At 39.1% G+C, this 15,335-nt stretch overlaps 1 long non-coding RNA gene across 1 annotated transcript; it reads right to left on the bottom strand.

Moving 5' to 3' along the window:
- Positions 1-205: 205 nt before the first annotated feature.
- LOC138876887 (uncharacterized) lies at positions 206-9,983 on the bottom strand. Its single transcript, XR_011402187.1, has 2 exons — positions 9,607-9,983; positions 206-1,741 (listed from the first exon to the last, which is right to left on the bottom strand). It is a non-coding gene; the product is annotated as an uncharacterized lncRNA (long non-coding RNA).
- Positions 9,984-15,335: the final 5,352 nt, after the last annotated feature.

The following is a 15,335-nucleotide window of genomic DNA, read 5'->3' as shown; positions in this document are numbered from 1 at the left end:
CAAGACTCACTAAACTAGACTTAGTGTTTGCAACCACCAAATCTTAATGAAAATATAAGATTAATCCAAATAACAAATACCCAACATCATTCATGCACTAAACAATCACACCCATTAATTACCCACACTAGGGTTGAGCTAGCCATAATAGAAACAGAAATTGAAGAAATAGTAGATGAAATTGACATAATAATTAAATACAATGTTAATCTACTCAATTCCACGTTAATACTAGAAGAAATTGCCCAAAATAGGCTAAAACCATGAAATCTCGAGTTCAGCTACTATCTGATACGAAACCAAAACTCCAAAAAAACTGATCCTAAAAAGTAAAATGTTCTATTTATACTACACAGGAAAAACCGGACAAAAATACACCTGAGGGTCTGGCGCGGACCGCGCACAAATGACGCGCGGCCGCATAGGGTTTTGGGTCTTCATATCTTGCTTCTGGCACTGGGGACGCGGACCACACAAATGTGACGCGCGGCCGCGTGAACTTCATCCACGCGGACCGCACTGATTAGGTGTGCGGCCGCATGGGCTTTTGCCTTGAATGATTGGGTCTCTGACACTCTTAGGCGCGGACCGTGTAAAAAGGGGCGCGGACCGCGTGAAAAGGGGGGGAACCGCGCATCTTGACTTAAAAATGGCATGGCCTCTGAACTTTCCTGCGCGGCCGCGTGGCAAAACAGTGTGGACCGCGCAGGTTGACCTTGAAAATGCCCAGCCTCTGAACTCTCTTGTGCGGCCGCGTGACAAAACAGTGCGGACCGCACAGGTCATTTTGTTCCCCCTTTCAGTTGTCTTTTGACACTTGGCAAATTTCACTCCTTTTTGAGCCGATATTTGGTATTTGTCATCTTGTCGTTCAAACCTGCAATCAAGCGCAACTTGTAAGCATTTTGGGACAAATTTATAGCAGTTAATGCACAAAGCTTAGGTAAGAATGGATATAAAACATGTAAAAATCACAGTTATCAACGGAGTATGCCGAGGTGGAGAGCCGGTCGAGGTGTCGTTCTGTCGAGGTTCCGGTCTGCGGTCCTGTTATTACATCAAAAATCAAAAAAATGAAAAAGACTAACTAAGCCTGTCAACTATGAGTTACAAGATTCCTATCTATAAGTCTTCTGAAACTTGATCTGGAGTCTTGAATGGTTCATCATGCAAACTTTAGATTTGAACCTCGACGTTTGTTAGCTGCAGGTGCTAGCTCGTTCTTCTTTAGCTTTTTGGATCAAGATCAGTCATACAGTGTTTGTGACCTCAGTCATGTCTTGAGCAATCCGCCTCTTGTTTCAGCTTCTACACTTTGGATTCATCCCTTTTTCCCCTTTTTTTCTTTTCTTATTATTTTTTTTTTGTTTTTTTTTTAATTCTGGACTGAGATTACTTCCATTGATCATCTCATCTATTGACTCGCCTTCTGGCCACGAGCTTCTGCTACTTCTAACTTGAACTGTTTTCCTTTGAGACTTGAACTGCTTTCCCTTGAAACTCAAATTATTTTCTCTTGTTCTGCAGGTAGGTGCCTGATTGCTGAAACTTGAATTGTCTTCCTTTGAAACTTACACTACTTTTTCTCGAAACTTGAACTATTTTCCTTCGAAACTGCTTTTCCTTGAAACTTGACTTGTCTTCCTTCGAAACTGCTTTCCTTTGAAACTTGAGTTGTCTTCCCTTGTTCTCCAGGTGGGCGCCTGATTACAACAAAACAAACAAAACAAAAGAAATTTTCCTGTCCCAGTTTGATATTGGGAACATCTGTGAGTATTAACAAAACTATAAATCACCTGCACTGCTGATGAAGGATGCAATGATGAGAGTAAAATTAATGACTCGACTAAGATGTGCGTCTTCTAAACGTGATTGAGCTTGCGGAAAACTATAAACTAAGCTTGACTAAAGTAAAAACTGACCCTATTCTCCAGGCGGGGCCCCCTGATTTCAGGAAAATTAAACATTGATAATCTTAAGAAAACTAAAAAAATGACCCCCTTTTTTTCAAATTCAGACTTCTTTTTTTTTAATTATTATCCTAGGAGAAAATTCATCGGACTAGGTTTTCTATCTAATGAGAAAGATTTATCAGACTAAGATTTCTATCCTAGGAGAAAGTTCATCAAACTAGGTCTTCTATCTTATGAGAAAGATTCATCAGACTAAGATTTTGATCCTAGGAGAAAATTCATCAGACTAGGACTCTTTTCTTATCTTAGGAGAAAGATTCATCAGACTAAGATTTTGATCCTAGGAGAAATTTCATCAGACTAGGTCTTCTATCTTAAAAGAAAGATTCATCATACTAAGATTTTGATCATAGGAGAAAGTTCATCAGACTAGGTCTTCTATCTTAGGAGAAAAATTCATCAGACTAAGATTTTGATCCTAGGAGAAAAGTCATCAGACTAGGTCTTCTAATTTGTTATCTTAGAAGAAAGATTCGTCAGACTAAGATTTATATCCTAGGAGAAAATTCATCAGACTAGGTTTTCTATCTTAGGAGAAAGATTCATCAAACTAAGATTTATATTTGGAGGAAAATCCATCAGACTAGGACTTTTTATCCTAGGAGGAAAAATGTGAAGATCAATGGCAAGATTTTATGCACAATAGCAGGACAAATAAAGGCAAAGATTTGAAAAACTTCCCTTTGTCGGCTCTTCTTGTCTTTTCTTTTTCTTCTCTTTTTTGTTGTTTTTTTTCATTTTTTTTTCTTTTTGAATCACTTTCCTTGCACCGCTTTGTTCCTATTTCATACAAAGAAAAATTTGTCAGTTATGAAAATGGTGGTCGATTTGTGGCCTTGAGTCTTGGGCAGCCTGGCTTCTGCTCAATCAGCTTGAGTCGGTCTCAAAAGACTTTTTGTTCTGCACCAACTCTGATTGTTTCACACCAATACCATTTGTATTTGCAGCTCAAACAGCCTTATCCCAATTGGAGATCTTTGTTTATGTGACCTTTTCCGATATCTTGAATGATTTCCTGCTTTTGAGCAATTTGTCTGTCGGAGAGAATCACCAGTTATCTTTGCTTGTGCCAAGTAGGCTGACAAGAGTCTTTAGGGGGAGCCTTTGCATGAATCCTTAAGGCATGTTGACAGTAACAACTGAGTGTGCTGGCCAAATTCACTTTGTGCAACTAAAAAGCTGGTAGCAGTTTTGAAATATTTTCTTGCTTGTTTTGACAAGGACTGACTCAGAGTGGAGGACACAATGGTGCAAAGAAACAAGTATTAACAAGAAATGCCCCTGTCAGAAGGACAGAAAGAAGAATTTTATTTTCTTTTTTTTCAATAACTAGCATTAATGATCATGACATGCATTTTGGACTTAACAGTCGATCTATCAGACTGACCAAATCCTCCCTTTCACCATTCTTATGATCTTTGAAGTCGGGCCTATCCGTGTCAATCCTTTACATCAGCTTCACGACTCACTTTCGACTAATGGTGCCCCGAGGAATTTTCACCAACAAGTCTCACTCATTTATTCATCTCTACTTACCGTCGTCTTACTGTGCCCGTGAGGGTTTTCACTAATAAGACTCTCTCATTTTTCCTTTTCTTTTTCTTTCCCTCTTTTTGTGAGCAACTTGACGATGTTCTACGTCGTGTGACAATTGTTGCTCATTGCATGCGTCTCTTGGCATTCTTGAAGGCATATTGGGAGGTTTTTATTTGGAAGGTTTTTGGATAGGGTTGGAAAGAAAGGTCGGCATGAAGGCTCAAAATAAACTCAAAATGAGGGGTTGTAGACTTACAACTCTTGGAATCGACTCTTTCAAAAATGAAATAAAATCTTTGCCCCAGTTTTAGATGCTGGGGATTTTTTTGGGTTTTTTCTTCTTTTTTTTGAATTCTTATTTGGTTGGACCGAACCGTGAGACTGCCTACGTATCCCTATTTTTTAAGGAATCAGGTCGAACGTAGTTCAAACATCTGACCTAACTAATTTTTTTCATTTTTCTTTCTGTTGTTTTTCTTTTCTTTCTTTCTTTTTCTTTTGTTTTCAAAACGAGTTGCCCCAGCTCCTATTTTTTAGGGCATGGACCTTTGACAATTTTTTTTTTTTTTGAACTTTTTAAGAATTGCCCCAGTTTGTACTCTTGGGACATGGATTTTTTTTTCTTTTTGTTCTTTGTTTTTTTTTACTCTTGATTCCAAAAGAGGGTGGTCAAAGAAAATAACACAGGTTCAAAAGGGGTAACAAAGGATATAAAGTGTTTGGGTAGCAGAAAAAGGGCCTCCCAACCTCGAAAAAAAAAATTTCGCGATCACAGCATTGACGAACATGTCTGTCTTCTAGGTGTGCCGTGGTCACAAGACATTTTTCATCCCTTGGTGACAAACTTTCCAACAAACTTCAATTGATTAAACATCCTCAAGCCCGATCTTCACAATAATTTGAAAGTGAATTTTACTCGACCTTAGTTCCAAAGTACTCCATCTCTTTATTCATCCTCAAATGTATTTTTTATGATTTTTTTAGTTATCCAATTCCAGATTAAATCAGTTCCTAAGATCTGGCCAAAATTTCCGCATGCATGTCATGTCATTAGAACTAGCGACAAAAAAAATAGGAACAGAATGACACAAAAGGACAAACTGTATTTTATTGAGTAAAGGATGAAAGAGTTTTACAACTAAACAAGCAAGCCAAAATACGAGTTACAACCCTAAAATAACCCGAATAATGAAAGTAGCAACAGAACAGACAGACAAGACTCACACAAACAGAATGAAGGGATAGAAGAGTTTGACTCAATAAAACAAATAAAATCTGGATCACAACCCTGAAATAACCCAGATAATAGAAAAAACATCAAAATAAGCTACCAATATTCCTTCCTAGTGAGGAGGGAATGATTTTTCAATTGTTAGGCTTGACATTTAGCCACAAATTTGCTCATCAGAATCAACAGAGCCTTCTCCAATTTCACCATCATTAACTTCAATTAGCAAGTTCCCGAGAGGATTCTCATACTTCATGTCACCAGGCATCATCCTCACAAAGTGTGCATCGTGATGGGCAGGTAAAGGATTCTGCGCAATATTCTGGGTGTCACTGTCTTAGATCACAATCAGGTTTTCCTAGATCATCCTTTCTATTTCTCTTTCAAATCCCGACAACTTTCAACATTGTGCCCCTGAGCATTGGAATGGTATTCACACATTTGAGAAGGGTCAAAGCTTCTTGCACGTGGGTCCACGTGATTTGGAGGAATAGGTGCAATAATGTCATAATGCTTTAATTTCTCAAACAAGCTTGCATAGGACTCTCCTATTGGTGTAAAATTATCTTTCAGCCTTTGTTCCCCTCTATACCTCTGGCTTGGATGTGGGTTATAGGGCATTTGAAAATTTTGTGGAAGCTGGTGGAGATTTTGCGATGCTGGTGCTCGCCTTCTAGGGTGTCTTGGTGGCCGAGCGACATACTGATGTGCATCAACAGAGTATTGAGGGTTCTGAAGTGGATAATAGTATTCAGGGGAATCATGGGAAACTTGATGAGGTTGCTCAAACCTTCGAGATGCTCTCCTAGGACCTCTTCTCGACCCTGATGTCATCATGATTTCTTCGTGCTTCTCATTCGTGTCACTAAAATTATTAGATTCAATCGGGACAGCCTGAGTTGCGGCTTTGAGAATTGCTTGACTTATAATTTTTCCTGTCTTAAGACCATTCTCGATCATTTCCCCCATTTTGATTGCTTCCGAGAAGGATTTACCCACTGCGGACATCATGTTTTGAAAATAATCTGGTTCTTGAGCCTGAAGGAAGACAACGATTAACTCGTGCTCATCTATGAGTGGCTTAACTCTGGCCGCTTGCTCTATCTATTTAATGGCATATTTCCTGAAACTTTCAGTTGGTTTCTTCTTCAAGTTTGAAAGGGAATTGCGGTTTGGGGCAATGTCAATGTTGTATTGGAACTGTTTGACAAAGGCTTGTGTCATGTCATCCCAGACATACCAGCGAGACATGTCTTGATCCGTAAACCATTCGGAGGCTACTCCTGTAAGACTTTCCCCAAAATAAGCCATCAACAATTCTTCATTTCTTCCCGCACCTCTCAGTTGATTGCAATACCTTTTCAGGTGGGCTATGTGATCTCCATGTCCATCATACTTTTCAAATTTGGGAGTCTTGAAACCAGGCGGCAAGTGGACATCAGGGAATATACATAGATCTTTGAAGACAACACTCTTTTGACCTGCCAACCCTTGCATATTTTTCAACCGTTGTTCTAAGATTTTCACTCTTTGGGTCATTTCTTCCTCTACCATCTTTCGGGCAGGCTTCTCAATGTTTGTAGGAAGATCAAACGAGTACGAGTGGTACTCAGGAGAGTGGTACTGCTCTTGCTGTGTAGCAAATTGTGACTCATGACGAGGCTGTCCTTGACCACTGGCCCATGCTTGACACATTTCGGTCATTTGCTGTTTCAGTATTCTATTTTTCTCAAACACAGTAAACTCTTGTTGAACCCTCTGACCCTGAGTCTCTTGAGCACTTGTAATAGCTTCGATGTCAATTATCATTTTTCCTTGGATCTTGTGTTTCCAGCTTACCACAAACCAACCACCTCAACTTTCTTCACAATTCAAAACAAAACATGTTAGAATGGACTAAGTCGGTCCTTATTATTATCAATATTTTTTCATTTCTTTATTTTTTTTCATTTCTTTTTAATGGTGATCGAACCTGATGTGGGTTGCTTACGTATCATGTGGGAACATGAATCAGATCTTGCGTAGTTCGAGAAGATCATGAATAAAGTAAATAAACTAACCTTTTTTTTGAATATTTTATTTTATTTTTTTGAAAGAAAGACTTATAAAGAAGAAATGGAATATTTTTGGATTTTGATTTTTCTTCAACATTTTTGCAAAGAAAGACTTCTAAAGAAGAAAGAAAATATTTTTGGAATTTTATTTTGAATTTATGAAAGAAATGATTATAAAAAAAAAGAAAATATTTTTGAATTTTCTTTTCAATTTTGAAAGAAGAATGAAAATATTTTTGGATTTTTGGAAGAAATTAAAAGAAAATATTTTTGTATATATATATTTTTTTAAAAACAATTAGGGCCTAAAAGAAAGGCTTTCTAAAGAAGCAAGTAATGCAAAATATTTTTGGATTTTTGAAAATTGGGTCTAAAAAGACTTTTCTAGAGAGGAAGTAAAGGAAAATATTTTTGGATTTTTTTAAAAATTATGGGCTGGAACCGATGAGGTTTGCCTACATATCTCATATCCGGTGAGAAACAGACCCGCATAGTTTGCCAAATTTTGACGGAACAGAAAAAACATGACTTATTTTGAAATGACTTTTTTTTCAAAAATTTGGCAGAGTTTCAGGATGTTGCAAATACTTACCTCTCACTCTAGATTTTTTCTTTTTTTTTCGATTTTGATTTTTTTTTTCTCTTTTTTTTCATTTTCTTTCCTTATTCAACATGCAAGCCGAAACAGAAAGATACATAAGTAGCACGTAAGATGCATCAGGATGGTTTTTTAATTCGGGTACACTTATCCTAGGCGGACCCAACCCCTGTGTTGAGTCCCTAAAGTCAAATGCACGTGATGCAAACGAGCGTTCCTACTAGGATCCGGCAAGAGGCTATGTTATTCTAGGTTTAAGACTTGGGTGTATTATTCACCTGGCTTACCCGAGCGGATAGCTCGAGCCGAGGGGGGCAGCGTACCGGGAATACAGAAGCTTCACCGGCTTTGCAACTTGTCCAAACCTCGTTCTAAAATTGGGATATGACTCTAACAGAAAAGAAGTCACACGATATGCACACTTCCCAAATGATTTAGAAGACTCAGAGAGAAGAGGGTTTCGTAACAATTTATATACAGCCCAAATAATATCAAAGCGGTAACAGGCGGCATTTAGCACATTAGGCTCAAACATGTAAAAATCATATAACAAATAAAAGTCAATCATAACAGCTATTCTAATCTCGAATTCTGAACCCTGAACCAGAGATTCTAGGTTCGATCCCCAGCAGAGTCGACAGAGCTGTCACACCTCCTTTTTACATACATCCCCATAAGGGTATAAGAGAGTTTTTCCAATTAAAGGACAATCGGAACATGATTTATATTATTAAAAGATTTAGAGTCGCCACCTGAGATAATTACGGTGTCCCAAGTCACCGGTTCAAATCCCGAATCGAGGAAAGATTGACTCTGTATTACAGTCCACGAACCAGAAATCCGGGTAAGAAATTCTATTAACCCGGGAGAAGGTATTAGGCATTCCCGAGTTTCGTGGTTCTAGCACGGTCGCTCAACTATTATAATTAGCCTATTATCTGATTTTAAAACATTTTGAACCTACGTGCATTTTAACTTAAAATCGTTTTTATTTATTTTAAAGAAAATTTAACGTCGTCTAAAACATGTCTTTGGACCGCGTCACATGAAATGCACCCGCAATCTGAAACACATTTTATTCAACGCTATCACGATTTGGATTTGAGTCACATGAAATGCACACCCGAGTTTAGAAAATTAATATTATTAAAATAATGCGCCTAAAGCAACTATACATTTTTAACTTTGCGAGTGCCATGGAAATTTGCTAAATGGCGCGCCTCAATTTCTAAGGATAAAACAAAATTAATTACACGAGTGCCATGCAATTGCCATTTTTGTTTGGCACGACGCACCTCGAATTATTCCAAAGCATTGCACATATCTATGTCACAAAATGAAACCTTACTTATTTTTTTTTCAAATCATTTAAGAATTCTTAAAATAATAAGAGAACTTAACAACTAAAATCATCAATTTTTAAATCAAATTAACCCAAGAACATGCCAAATATTAAGCCAAAGAATTAGAACTCTTCCAAACCCTTTTAAGTAAAAAAATAAACAAAAACCAAATGAGCATTAAGCATTCTAACAATGTTTATGAATTGGCCGTTTCCAAGCAAAGGATTAATAAATCGATACTTTCAAACTTCAGTTGCGATCATCTTTTTACTCCTTTTCTAAAGTCAGATTCCACATTTTGTAAAGAAAAAAAACTAAAAGTCTTTCCCTGTCAAAATCTCACATATAACAATCTCTTGCAAATTGTTTCTAAAAATCAGAATAACATCTTTCCGGCAACAAAACCAAACTGAACTTTCACAATACCCAATAAGCTTTTAAATAACATGTACGTGTGTATATTAGAAATATTTTTACGCTCAGGCTGCATATTCAAGTTTCAAACAAAGCCAATTCTCAGCCATCACATATTTGAATTCGAATGACCAAACAAAAATTAATTTAGTCCACGTAAATCCAAAATTATGCGGATTCCATAACAGAGGACAAAAATTTACTAATTTAGATTGCAATATAACCTGCAATTAAAGCATGATACTCACTTAACACACATTAGCCTCGCAGCGGCAATACAAAATGTCGAAATAATAGAGTAGCGATTTCACAAGATAACAAACTTCCGAAAACATACTCGTCGACAAACGGAGAAAATTAATGAAAGCTCAAATAAATTCCCCTATCTTAAAATGGTTCTTCCAATGCTTACATTCATCATAAATTACAATAACAAAGATAGAAAAGGGAAGGAATGAACCTGGGAAAGAGTGAATCTCTCAATGTTAGGAAATCGGCAGCTAACAGATTAGACTCTGAAATTCTATCAAGAACAGCAATAGTGGACTCAAACCGCGAATAAACCTCGACCGGCAACCTCAATTCAACAGCATTTCAAAACAAATCCATGTTTCAAACAAAAAATTGAAATCCAGAGAAGAAGAGGGATTCAAACTTATTTTTGTTTTTTTTTCATTTTTTTTAGTATATTACCTACTCTTGTGCGCGTTGGTTTTTGAGAGATGGGTCATAGCCTATTCTTGTTCCTTTTTTGTATATATGTGTGTCTAGTGAAGAGGGTTTTTGATAGTAGGGAAAGAAGAAAGGATTTGGTGAAGGCAGCCCTCTCTTTTTATGTTCTGCGGCTGATTTTTTTTTTTTTTGCCCTAGAGTCTAGGTCTATTTTATTTGTATTTTTAGCTTATTGCTCTTAGGTCCTTCAAGTATTTTTATTTATTATTTGTCCCAAAGAAGAGTCTAGAAGGGTCCCTAGAGTTAGCTTAATGGGTATTGGATATTAGACTTAATGGGCTAATCCGAATTGAGCCAAGAATTGAGTTCTAAAACTCTTAAAATTGTGATCCAACACCTTAATTAACTTTTTTAAAAATAAGATAAAAAATACTACACAATGCAAAATTTAATCCTAATTAATTAAACTAAACTATATTAAAACATTAAACTATTATATATATTTTTTGTATTTTCAAAATTATATAAAGATAAAAATAAAGTACTATTTTTTGTAATTTTTTTTAAATTTATGAAAGATACATAAACTAAAATATTTTTTGTAATTTTCATTTTTCTTGTAATAAAATAAAGTAAAAGAGTCAAAATTAGTTGAAATAACGATATTAGGCCTAAACTAAATATTTACATGCTAAAATATAAAAAATCTTGGGGAGGGTAAAAAATCACATGTCTACAGTTCTTTCTAATAAGATGGTGTTTAGTTATACATACTAGTACTATTCCATGGTACTAGCATCCCTTTTGCCGGGGCGCTACGTTTTTTGAATTGATGTATGTGGTTCCATAGCAGACACTGCCGCTCGCAGGTAGCGAAGCATCCTCCTCTCAGAAATCTTGGTGGGTCCCTTTTCTTCCGGGGGTTATGCTGTACATATTTTGTTATAAATTACCACTTTTGAAGTATAGTCGGGGCCTTGTTGCCAACATTATCATAACTATCTTTTGTATCCTTAGAGGCTCCGTAGATGTTTTGTGTAGGTTTTGTACGGGTATTGGATGGGTCACTAGACTATGTTCTAATTCTAAACTCTTGTTTCCTCTAAACTGTAATTGTATGAAATTTTGGAAAATTAATTATGGTTTGAGGATTCTAATATAAAATGAACTAGCAATGTTTCATGTACGATTTTTCCTACTGTCTAATTTAAATGAAAGCATGGTTTTTTGATCATAGTGAATTGGGTAGAAGGTGTCTAAAAGACTTGCTCAGTTGGGTTCACTCGATTGAGCGCCGGTCGCGCTTCCCGAGGTTGGGGTGTGATAAACTTGGTATCAAAGCCTAAGGTTTTAAAGCGTCCTAGGATGTCTCAGAGCCGTGTCTAGTAGAGACCTTCTTATCGGTGTATTGTCGACCACATTTATAAGTAGGGGGCTACTTGGACATTTAGGAATAATACCCTTCATTATTGGTCTATATCGTGCGTTAGAGCGGGATGCGAGGTTGCTTTCCTCTAACTCGTGCATTGTTCTATCTTTCAGTAAATGGCACCTAAGAGAAAAGCGAGAATTGGCCATGATGCCAATGCCACCTCAGAAGTGGATGATGCTTCCCTACTTGATACTGCGGGTGAGGGTAGTTTCCCTGTTATCACCCTGCCTGATTCTTCTATTCCAGAGCAGACTACCCCAGTTCCTACACCTACGGAGGGTACCACCATCCCTTCCGCTGATATTCCTATCCCGTCTCCAGCCCCAACTTCCGGTTTCCGTATTTCTGATGGGGATCTTAGGGGAGCTATCCAGATGCTGACTCAGCTAGTGGCCTCTCAGGCCTAGATGTCAAATGTTGCACCTAGTTCATCTAGCCAGCAAGGGGATTCCACCAGTTCCAGGGAGAACAGATTTCTTCAACTAGACCCTCCAGTGTTTACGGGTGCAAATCCAGAAGAAGACCCCCAGGATTTTATTGATGAGATGCACAAGACCCTCAGGGTTATGCGTGCAACTGAGAAAGAGGGAGTAGAGCTGGCTGCCTACCATCTGAAAGGGATGGTCTATTCATGGTTTGAGTTGTGGGAAGATTCCCGTGAGGACGGGAGCCTTCCGGCAAGGTGGAGCGAGTTTGCCGACGCCTTCGTAGATCATTTCCTACCTGTTGAGACAAGGGCAGCCCGTGCAGAAGAATTTGAGAATCTAAAGCAATGTAGTAGGAGTGTGTGGGAGTACCACATGGAGTTTTCCCGCCTGTCCAATTATGCTATTCACATGTTGCCCACAATGGAGGCCAGGGTATGCCGGTTTATTCAGGGCCTTAATCTTTTGACTATTAATGAGGCTTCTACAGCTACCTTGAATTCTAACATGAATTATGGGAATATGGTGGCATTTTCTCAGGCTACATAACGCCGTAAACTGAAGAACAAGATGGAGAGAGAGGGTAACAACAAGGCCTGGTCTACGGGCAACATGGGAGAGTCACAAGGTGGGGGAAAATCAGCTTTTGGGGGAGGATCATCAGGGTCGTCCCAGTTTGTTGCACAATCTTCAGCTAGTGCACCGCCATCAGGGCCCAACCAGCAGCAGTAATGAAGTCGTTTCAGGCCCAGTCAAGGTAGCAGGGGGGCTCACCAACAAGGTCGGTCAGGAGGAAGGTCCCAGCAGCAGCAGAGGTCCCTGTGCCCCAGGTGCAGGAAGATGGACTCAGGGATTTGTTACACGGAGTTACCCATATGCTATGGATGTGGGATGAGGATTGTCGTGTATCCCACCAGGGTGCGGGTAGGGGCACAGCACAGCCGTCCAGTCCAGCAGCTGCTACATCTTTAGCACCTCTCCAACTCGAGTTGCTCCAGCACCCATGGGGCGTGGTGCAGCTAGGGGTGGTGCGCAGAGTTTGGGAGGACCCAGTCAGTTCTATGCTATGAGTGGTCTCCAGACTGCAGAGGCTTCCCCAGATGTTGTTATAGGTATTCTGACTGTCCAATCTCATGATGTGTATGCACTTATTGACCCCGGTTCCACCTTGTCCTATGTTACCCCTTTTGTTGCTTTAGAATTTGGGATAGAACCAGAACAACTTCATCAGTCATTCTTGGTGTCTACTTCGGTTGGTGAGTCTATTTCGGCTGCTCGAGTTTATAGAGGTTGTGTTGTATGGTAGAGATACCATGGCTGATCTTATTGAATTGGGGATGGTCGATTTTGATGTAATAATGGGAATGGATTGGCTTTATTCATGTTTTGGCAAACTTGATTGTCAGACTAGAACTATGAGGCTTGAATTTCCTAATGAGTCCATTGTTGAATGGAATGGAGATAATGTAGTGCAAAAAAGGTCGATTTATTTCTTACCTTAAGGCCGCAAAAATGATCAAGAAGGGGTGTATCTATCATTTAGTTCAGGTTACGAACACCGATGCTGAGGCACCTAACCTTGAGTCTGTGCCAGTTGTGAATGAATTTCCAGATGAGCTCCCTGGGATCCCACCAAACAGGGAGATTGATTTTGGGATCGACGTGATGCCAGGCACGCAGCCTATATCAATTCCACCTTACATAATGGCACCGACAGAATTGAAGGAACTAAAGGAACAATTGAAGGATTTGTTAGAAAAGGGTTTTATTCGGCCGAGTGTGTCATCGTGGGGCACACCGGTTTTGTTTGTAAGGAAGAAAGATGGGTCGCTACGGATGTGTATTGACTACCGGCAACTCAACACAGTCACCATAATAAATAAATACCCTCTACCAAGGATAGATGATTTGTTTGAACAATTGCAAGGTGCTAAGTGTTTCTCAAAAATTGACTTACGGTCCGGGTATCATCAATTGAAGATAAGAGAGCAGGATATTCCAAAAACCGCTTTCAAGACCTGGTATGGGCACTTTGAATTTCTGTTGATGTCCTTCGGGCTAACAAATGCCCCGATAGCTTTCATAGATCTTATGAATCGAGTCTTCAAGCCTTTTCTAGACTCCTTTGTGATAGTGTTCATTGACGATATTTTTGTGTATTCCCGAAGTCGGGAGTACCATGCTGGCCATCTCAAGGCAGTTCTGTAGACTCTTCAGCAGCACCAACTGTATGCAAAATTTTCGAAATGTGAATTTTGGCCTGAATCTGTCACGTTCTTGGGTCATGTCATCTCCAAAGAAGGAATTATGGTTGATTCTCAAAAGATTGCAGTAGTAAAGAATTGGCCTAGACCTACCACTCCAACAGAGATTCATAGTTTCTTGGGTTTGGCTGGGTACTACAGAAAATTTGTAGAGGGATTTTCTATTCTTGCCTCTCCATTGACTAAATTGATGCAGAAAGCAGTTAAGTTCCAGTGTTCCGATGCTTGTGAAAGGAGCTTCCAGGAATCGAAATCAAGATTGACTATAGCACCGATATTGACCCTGCTAGAGGGTATAGAGGGATTTGTGGTGTACTACGATGCTTCAAGGATCGAGCTTGGGTATGTGTTAGTGCAACACGGCAAGGTTATAGCTTCCGCTTCTAGATAACTTAGGAATCATGAAAAGAACTATCCAACCCACTACTTAGAGTTTGCGGCAGTGGTGTTTGCACTAAAGATTTGGCAACATTATTTGTATGGGGTCCATGTGGATGTATTTACGAACCACAAGAGACTTTAATATATTTTCAAACAAAAAGAGTTGAATCTGAGACAGAGAAGATGGCTAGAGTTACTCAAGGACTATGATATCGATATTCTCTATCACCCGGGAAAGGCCAATATTGTGGCAGATGCTCTTAACCAGAAATCTATGGGAAGTTTGGCTCATTTGAAGGCATATCAAAGGTCGTTGGCCCGGGAGGTTCACCAGTTGGCTAGTTTAGGAGTTCGCCTTATGGACTCTAATGAAGGAGGAGTAACTGTGCAGAATAAGGTTGAATCATCGCTCGTGGCGGATGTGAAAGAGAAGCAATTCAATGATCCATTGTTGGAACAACTGAAGGGGGATTCATAAACACAAGACCACAACTTTTTTCTTTTGGCATGGAAGATGGTACCTTGCAGTATCAAGGGCGCCTATGTGTTCCAGATGTCGACGGTCTTCGAGAAAGGATCATGGCCGAAGCTCACACTTCCAGGTATTCCATACACCCAGGTTCTACAAAAAATGTATCATGATCTCAAGGAAGTTTATTGATGGAACAACATGAAAAGGGATTTGGCGGACTTTGTGGCAAAATGTTCAAACTGTCAGCAAGTGAAGGCCGAACATCAAAGGCCCGGTGGATTGGCTCAAAGCATTAGAAATTCCAATGTGGAAATGGGAAATGATCAATATGGATTTTGTGGTAGGGTTACCGCACACTCCACGCAAGTTCGATTAAATTTAGGTGATCGTGGATCGACTCACGAAATCCGCGCACTTCTTACCAGTTAAATCTACTGGCACAACAGAACAGTATGCTTAGTTGTATATCAAAGAAATAGTCAGGCTGCATGGCACTCCAGTTTCAATCATTTTAGATCGAGGGGCTCAGTTCACGGCAAACTT

Source organism: Nicotiana sylvestris, chromosome 9 (assembly GCF_000393655.2).
Source record: "Nicotiana sylvestris chromosome 9, ASM39365v2, whole genome shotgun sequence".
NCBI classification, from domain to species: Eukaryota; Viridiplantae; Streptophyta; class Magnoliopsida; order Solanales; family Solanaceae; genus Nicotiana; species Nicotiana sylvestris.
Note: the sequence above shows the minus strand (reverse complement) of the source record. Positions and strands in the feature narration are given on the sequence as shown.